The sequence below is a fragment of the Hibiscus syriacus genome, unplaced genomic scaffold (genome assembly GCF_006381635.1).
Source record: "Hibiscus syriacus cultivar Baekdansim isolate YM2019G1 unplaced genomic scaffold, ASM638163v2 tig00110299_pilon, whole genome shotgun sequence".
In the NCBI taxonomy this organism is placed as follows: domain Eukaryota; kingdom Viridiplantae; phylum Streptophyta; class Magnoliopsida; order Malvales; family Malvaceae; genus Hibiscus; species Hibiscus syriacus.
This window is the reverse complement of record NW_024062668.1, coordinates 229,322-237,157: the sequence shown is the minus strand read 5'-3', so window position 1 is coordinate 237,157 and position 7,836 is coordinate 229,322. Positions and strand designations below refer to the sequence as shown.

Sequence of the window (7,836 nt, the reverse complement as noted above, 5' to 3'; positions counted from 1 at the left end):
CTCGGTGATAGAGTTGGAGGTCAATTTAAAATTTAAAATTTTTAGAGGTTTAAAGTAAAATTTTTAAAAATTTTGAAGGGTTCAATTTATATATATTTTTTTCAAAAAATTGGGGTCTGACTAAAGTTTTTGAAAGTTTGAGGGCTTAATGAGATTTTTTAAAAATTATGGGAGGGGTTTAATTAAGAAATTTCAAAAAAAATATAAAGATTAATATGAATTTTTAATATTTTATGGGGGCCAAAATTAAATATTTTAAAAGCCTAAATTATAATTTTTCAAATTTTGAGGGGGTGTGATCCCTACTAGCCACTGTTATGTTTCGCCATTGATAATATATTATTAAGAATAACTTTTAACGAGTTTAGTTTTAAAATTTTATAATACATCTGAAATATTTAATGATATATTGATATCTAATTTATTAATAATATATAGAATTATTCTTGTCAGTGAATCAACATTAATTCGTAATTACATCTAAGATTTCAAAAATTCATTTGATTTCACAAATTTTGAGGACATGAATGGCTCTTACTTTATCTGGATTGGTCTCAATTCCTCTTTACTAACCATGAAGCCCAAGAGCTTCCCTGACATTACCCTAACTGTGCATTTAACTGGATTAAGTTTCAATTAGTATTTTCTCAATCTTTGGAAAACTTCCTTAAGTTTTGAATGTGCATTTTAGTTCTGGATTTTGCAATCATGTCATCCAGGTACACTTCGACCTCTTTGTGCATCATATATGGAAAAGAATCACCATAGCCCTTCGATATATTGCTTCAGCGTTTTTCAAACCAAATGACATCACTTTATAACGTTCCCCACATAGTCACGAATATGATTTCTTAATGTCTTCGAGGTTCATTTTTAGTTGGTTATACCCTAAAAAGCCTTCGTGAAAGAAAACCAAGAATGACCTGCAATGTTATCCACCAAAGTATTATATGAGGCAGATGAAAGTTATCTTTTGAGTTTGCTCTGTTGAGGTCTATATAATCCACGCACATGCAAACTTTCACATCTTTCTTTGGCATGAGAACTATATTGGCAACCCATTCTGGATACTTTACCACCTGAAGAAACCCTGGTTAATCTGTTTCATCACTTCATCTTGATTTTTTAATAGCATCTATGGCTTCATTCTTTTGAGCTTTTGCTAAACTGACTTACACTCAAGCTTTGTCCAAGCTTGTGCATTATATTTGTACTCAGTCCTAACATGTCTTGGTAAGACCATAAAAACATGTCCTTGAATTCTTGGAGCAGATATACCAAATCTCATTTTATCTCAACAGAAAGAGCAGTACCTCTTTACTTCTCTTCTTTCATCATCAGTCCCCAAGTTTATAATCCCAGTCTCTTCTTTATGAGGTAAGATCTATTTGTCCTCATTTTCCTCTAGTCTTAATAGTTCACTAGGAACATCACATTCTATCTCATCTTGACACTCATTGGTTTCTTTCAAACAATTGGGTCGCCCAAAATTATCTCAGGATCAGATTCAAAAACATTCATGCTAAAATTCATTCATAATATTCTTTCCATACATATAAAAATAACATAATTAATATTATAAAACATATATAAATTTAAACATTCTAATTTGAATGTTCTTCCTCTTATATACTTACAACAAGATACTCACCTGCTAATCCCCACTAATAAAGTGTAGAGACTTCTGACTAATCAGCAACTTTATCTTTCTCCCTTTTCTTGCTAGATTCAGGAGCTTGGTTCCGATCTACACAAGTATCCATTAAGTGCACATAACATACCAATGTTAGTATACTCCTTAATTACATCTGAAATATTTTTAATATATTGATATCTAATTTATAATAATATATAGAATTATTCTTGTCAGTGAATCATACATTAATTCGTAATTACATCTAAGATTTCAAAAATTCATTGATTTCACAAATTTGACTCAGATTAATTGTGTTTAAAATAAAAAAAATATATTTAAATTAATAAAAGAAATTATACAAAACACCAATATAAAATTACATAGTAAATATCGACATAGATTTAATTTTTTTAATCTGCCGTCCTGACTATTCATTTATTTAATTAATTTTGAAATCGCTTGATCTAGCCCAGAAGAAACAAAGAAAATACAAACTACTCCGTCTAATTGTATTTTATGCAAATATTTTTATTGGACTCGGGAGTATTCAACTTTTAAAGTTAAGCATCAACGAATCGATCTTAGTGGTTAAAAAATTTGTTGTTATTTTTTAAAATTTCGGGTTCAAACACTAAATATATCGCGAATACTAACGTTCATTGCCAAAAGATTGAGGAATCGACTTTAATGGTTAAGAAATTTGTTGTTATTCTTTAAAATTTCGGGTTCATCACTAAATATATTACGAATACGAATGTTCATTGCCAAATGATTGAGAATATTTAATCATATATTATTTTTGGGACAGAGCACACAAAAGCCAAAGGAAATAAAATTTTAATTAATTAAAAAAAGGAGTCCCTCCAAAATCATGTAACATAGAACTGTTTTTCAGTCATTGAGATACCGCCAACTATCTACATTGTTGTTCCTTCTCTTGTCATACTCAACCAATGACTCCAAATAAGTCTTGTATTATATTTTATTGTGTATCTTTTAAATTATTATAACATTAAAGTTTAAAGGTGAAGGATTTATTATATCTTCTTCAGATCTCTTTGAAAGTAATTTTTTAATTATCATTTCTGTTTATTAAGTGTTAAAAATCTTCAGAGTTAAAATATTTCGAATTTCATTTTTTTCCAGAGTTTTATATCCTTCGAAAATTCATATATCTCAGAATTCATCGAAGCTTACAAAATTTTACGTCATTCAGATAATTAGCAGTCCCTGATATAACCACTAATAGGCCCAAAGGATCTACGAGAGTCAAATATGCTATATGACAATGGATTCTAATCATCTTATTAATCTACTGATAGTCACCATAATCCTAGGCTACCAACACTAAGAGTATGTATTTAACTAATCAGATAAAACTGGAGGAAAGGGACATGAATTCTCTCTAGCGAGCTCCCTTTTTACCTATCTCTCTCTATCTCTCTCTCCGGTCTTTATTTCTCTCTCTCTCTCTCGACGATTGTTCAATGTCATCTTCAATCTGATTGTTATATTCTTCTCTGTAGAACTACCAAACGTGACTTTTCGTCCAAATCAAAAGAGGTGAATCACCGAAAAACCTCGTAACCTAGTTTTTCTCATAAAAAATTAAGATTTTAGAGTTTAAAATGTAAAGTTTTGAGGTTTAAGACACATATCAATATTTAAATGCTATTTATAAAATTAAAATATTTTACTTACAATATATCAAATACTAATTTTATATGTTCTTGTTGTATTTGTACTTATATTATTTTTTATATTATATTATATTTTAATCATATTTGGTATATTGTATTTATATAGTACAATTCCAGATAAAGTTAAATTCTATTTATATTAGGAAATGACAACCTTATATAATTCTATGCTTTATTAATCAACACAACTAAGAAACCTTAAGCATAGTTTTATTAATTTATTGGTTTACTTTTTCTTCATCTTTGAACTTATCATGACCACAGCTCTCTCCCAAGTATATAGAGAAAATCCGATCCACCTCCACCATATCATTCCTTTGGATTTCAACTCTGTCCGGACATTGCCCGATTCACATGTGTGGCCTAGATCTGATGACTTCTCGTTCGATGACCGGTTAACGATTCCGACTATCGATCTTAAAGATCCCGATGCTGTAAAACTCGCGGGGCAGGCATGTGAGACATGGGGTGCTTTTCAAGTTATTAACCATGACATTCCTTTGAATCTTCTTGAAGAAGTCGAGTCGGAGACTCGACGACTGTTCTCCCTCCCGGTCGAGACAAAGATGAAGGCTTTACGGGAACCGGCAGGTGCCACTGGATATGGTCTACCTCGGATATCCAAGTTTTTCCCCAAGTATATGTGGCATGAAGGGTTCACCATCATGGGTTCACCGGCTGATCATGCCCGGATGCTTTGGCCTAACGACAATGCACGTTTTTGGTAAGTTCCATGCAATTTACATGCATGCACGTAGACAAACTTCGATCAAAGTAATGATAAAAACTAAAAAAGAAAGTATGAATATAGTTAGGGATAGATCGAGGGGTAACAGACGGAGTAGCTACTCCTTAAAAATTAAAATTATCATATATTTTAGATATATTTTTTATATAATTTTTATTGATAATATGTATTCACTCTTATGATTTTAAAAATTTACCCACCTAATATCAAATCCGGTGTCTTCTTCTTGTTACAAGACTTATATACAATTTGATATATATGATTTTATATAGGAAGGTAAACTTATAAAACTTTAAGATACTAAATAAGTTATTAATAAAAAAGTTTAAAGAAAATATTAAATTATTTAAGAATTTAAACTTTTAAAAAAATTTTAGGAGATGAAAATAAGTTATCAATAGAAAAATTTAAAGAAAATATAAATTATATGAGAATTTTAACTTCCTCTATCCATCCTTCATCGTGCCATGACATGAAAGTATCCTTATGAACATGAATTTTGGGTGTTGAATAAACAGCGATGTAATGGATAGATATCAGAAGAAAATGGAAGTTGTAGCAGAGAAGCTAACAAACCTCATCCTGGGATCGCTGGAAATCACCGGAGAAGACCTAAACCGGGACGTCGGTTCACCTTTCGGCGCCGCCCTCCAGCTGAACTCGTACCCACCATGCCCCAATCCAAACCGAGCCATGGGCCTAGCCCCACACACCGACACATCCCTATTGACATTCTACACCAAAGCGCCGTAAGTGGTCTCCAAATCTTCAAACAAGGAGCCGGTTGGGTTTCGGTTCTCCCAATTGCTGATGCCCTGGTGGTGAACGTCGGCGACCTTTTGCATATTTTATCGAACGCTAGGTTCCAAAGCGCTCTTCACCGAGCTATTCTGAACCAAGAAGGGTGTCACCGGTTATCAAAGGCATATTCTATGGATTACCCTCGGATTGTAGAGTGTCGCCATTGTTAAAGCTCTTAAATTCAGGCGAAAACCTAGATACCGATCTGTGACGGTCAAAGAATACGTGGGCATTAAGTCTAAGAATTTCGTGGAAGCACTTTCGTTTATTAGAATTTAATATTAAGCTGCCTTTTCCTTTCTTTTCTTTGTTCTTCAACCCCCCGGGGCTGACTGTGTGATTTAAATAAAGCGCAAGTACACAAACGGTCCTGAGTACAAGACGTTGCTTTATTAAGTCTTTCGATTATTAAAAGTTACAAAATGATCATAGACTATTCATATGTTTTAAACTAGTTCTTTTTCATTAAAAAATTGATGGTCGTTGAGATTGACGTTAACCTATGACTAGGATATGATAAAATCGTATAATGATGTTACTAACACCGTCGTTGCTTTTAAGCACTAGCGACAATATAATGTTTCAAGAATTGGTTCTACGATATAATATAAATGAATAGTAGATCCACAAATACAACTCAATCAATTTTGAGATCAGATTTTATTATCTCAATCAACATATTAATGTCCAGTTCATACTTCAAATAGTTGCTAATTTTTTAACGAAAAATCACAAGTTTGAAATATATGAATAACTAAGTGATCATTTTGTAACTTTTATAGTCGATGGTCTCAACAAGCATATCCTATAGTCTGGGGATCATTTGTATACTTTACTTAATAAAAATTATATTTTTTTTTTCATAGTCTAAAGTGAATAGAATATAAATATTTATTCACAATTTCTTAATCTATTGATAACACACACCCTACAACACATCTACTTGAACCCAAGACATCTAGAGAGAACAATATTCTCTTTCACCAATGGGTCACTTGATGGATCCAATTTTCCTATTTTAAGTTTATGTCGCCAATGTTGTAAAGATGTGTTTCTCCATTGAGACGCTTCTTATGATCATATCGTTAAAATATATACTTTAACATTTTATGTATTGAAGATTTTATTTACCAACTGTTTATAAGTATCTCTGGTACTCTTCAATCTTCAATATGAAGGAGGTTTTCTCTTAATCGGTTGGATCTATATAGATTTGGTTATAGCCAAAAAGTACATCCATAAAACTCATATACTTGTATCACTATCCATGGAAGGGAGAGAAAAGTTGTTCTTAGGACAAGCTTTGTTCAAACTCGTAAAATCAATACGTTAGACTGTCGTTTAGAACATTAGATCTCCCAGATAAAGTTGATGCTAACAGTTTTTCAACCTCTTATCGTACCCCTGAATCTTGTCAGTTGTTAACTTTCTTTTCTGCTTTATTACCATGATGAAAGGATCCATATTAATGGAAACATTGTAGTTGTTAGATCAATTTCAAGCATGTATGTCGCAGTTTACCCGAAGATATCAGTATTGTCCCTCAAAGTTATCATAAAGGCTCTTCGCTCAGCTCCTGAAGGCTTAAGTGGCGGATCCGCACACTTAATTTGCACTTAGGTAAACTTTTCTCTATCTACTTCGAACAAGGGGATCTTTACAATTTGCTCCGCACACTAATTTTGTTGGATTAAAACCCTATCCCACATCGACACTTTCTAGGTTTATAGTTAACCGTTCAATGATGTCCTTTAGATCAAACTGGTGGTTCTTTACAAGAGGAGAGGCAAGGCATGTTAAGCGAGCTGTAGTGATTTGACATGGTTTTTTCGACTGTCTTTAGGTCAACTTTCATGTACCCTTCTAACCGGGTAAAAAAAATTATTGCTTGGGTGAAAGTGGCAAAAAAGCTTAACCTTCCTCGTAAAGGGTCTTTCTAACTCGGGATGAAGGAGAATAACATTCTCTTTAATTACTGAAATCACTTAATGAATTCAAAACAAACTGTCTCTACTAGCCTCCCTCGATTTATCCTTGAGATGAAATTCTCTTTTGCCAAATGGAGAAGAGAGGGAAAGAGGATTGTTGGAGCGATTTTGTTGAATTCAAATGAAACTTAGGCATAAAATTTATTAACGACAAGTTATCTCCTCAATACATTGTACTAACTCATATGCGATGTAGCTGAGGTTGACATCCAGTGGCAACAATGATGTTATCAGCAAGCAGTCTAAGTTGACATCCAATTTGCTCATAAATTTAAGAAGAGAAAAGGTCGTCTAAGATTTGAACTCTCAATTTAATGTCAAGTATCGAATTCACTTGATCGAGTACTGACCGAATTTTAATCAAATTAAATTCGAATAATTTACGTTCTGTCTCATCTTATTTACAACTATCTCTAGGAGCATCATAAACCATCTGCCCTTCTTTAAGCCTCAGTTATTGTATATGGTTTAAATGCAAGAAACAAAAAAACCAACTTTGTGAAGCTGGAATGGGCCGATTGGCATGCACGTTAAAAATTTTGAGACACGTAATTTGGGCATTTTTTTTACATATTGTCTTTCTCACATTATTTTTAGAAATATGGTGGTTTCTATCGTGACGAGAGAAAACGGTCGCATAATATAATGTTTTTCATGAAAACGATAGGACGGCACGACATCTTTTAATCTTTATGCATGTAAAAGACGTCGTGTCATGTGGTCATCTTCTCAGAAAATACAAATCGTCCGATCATCTTTTCCGACGCACTTTAATAAGATCCCTACTAGAGAAAATAAATTCTAACGAACGTTATTTCAAGAGAAAAAAATTCTCACTTTACTAGTTGACTGATTTTGCCCGTAATTTGTCAACGAAGTTCAAACAACGTTCTATCTTTGGGGAGTCTAGCTCAAAATATCAATCAACTATAAAAACCACTGCAAGAAATTGCTAATCTCAAC

At 32.7% G+C, this 7,836-nt stretch overlaps 1 pseudogene; it reads left to right on the top strand.

Annotated features, from left to right (window-relative positions):
- Positions 1-3,511: 3,511 nt before the first annotated feature.
- LOC120116470 lies at positions 3,512-5,194 on the top strand (annotated as a pseudogene).
- The last annotated feature ends 2,642 nt before the right edge of the window (positions 5,195-7,836 follow it).